General features: G+C 27.9%; 1 protein-coding gene across 2 annotated transcripts in view; it reads right to left on the minus strand.

Annotated features, from left to right (window-relative positions):
- Window positions 1-355, minus strand: part of LOC106689897 (uncharacterized) — a 31,543-nt gene that overhangs the window by 6,807 nt on the left and 24,381 nt on the right. The window lies entirely within an intron of this gene.

A 355-nucleotide genomic window follows, 5' to 3' on the forward strand; every position in this document is an offset into this window, starting at 1 on the left:
TTCATTGACCGCACCCCCAACCATCTTCTCCTCATTTAAAAACTTTAATATTAAATAGATAATAGAATTTTATTTAAATTTTAAAATATAAAATTTAAGCAATCAGAAACAGACACTTTTGCGATTAACACTTAATTAAATTAATATCTCTTTTACACATGTATTTAAATTTAGGTATAACAAAATTAACCAATTTCTTTTGATGATTTTCTCAATTAATTAACACTGATTGCTGACAATCTCTCAGTAAGCAAACACTAAACAAAACAAAGTATTGGTCCTCTTACAGTTTTTTAGTTACTTCTCATCCATCGAAGTGTGTTGTTAGGCGATCCAAACAAAGAGTCCCTTTTTC

This window comes from Halyomorpha halys, unplaced genomic scaffold (assembly GCF_000696795.3).
Source record: "Halyomorpha halys isolate HHAL.00 unplaced genomic scaffold, Hhal_1.1 Scaffold1518.1, whole genome shotgun sequence".
In the NCBI taxonomy this organism is placed as follows: domain Eukaryota; kingdom Metazoa; phylum Arthropoda; class Insecta; order Hemiptera; family Pentatomidae; genus Halyomorpha; species Halyomorpha halys.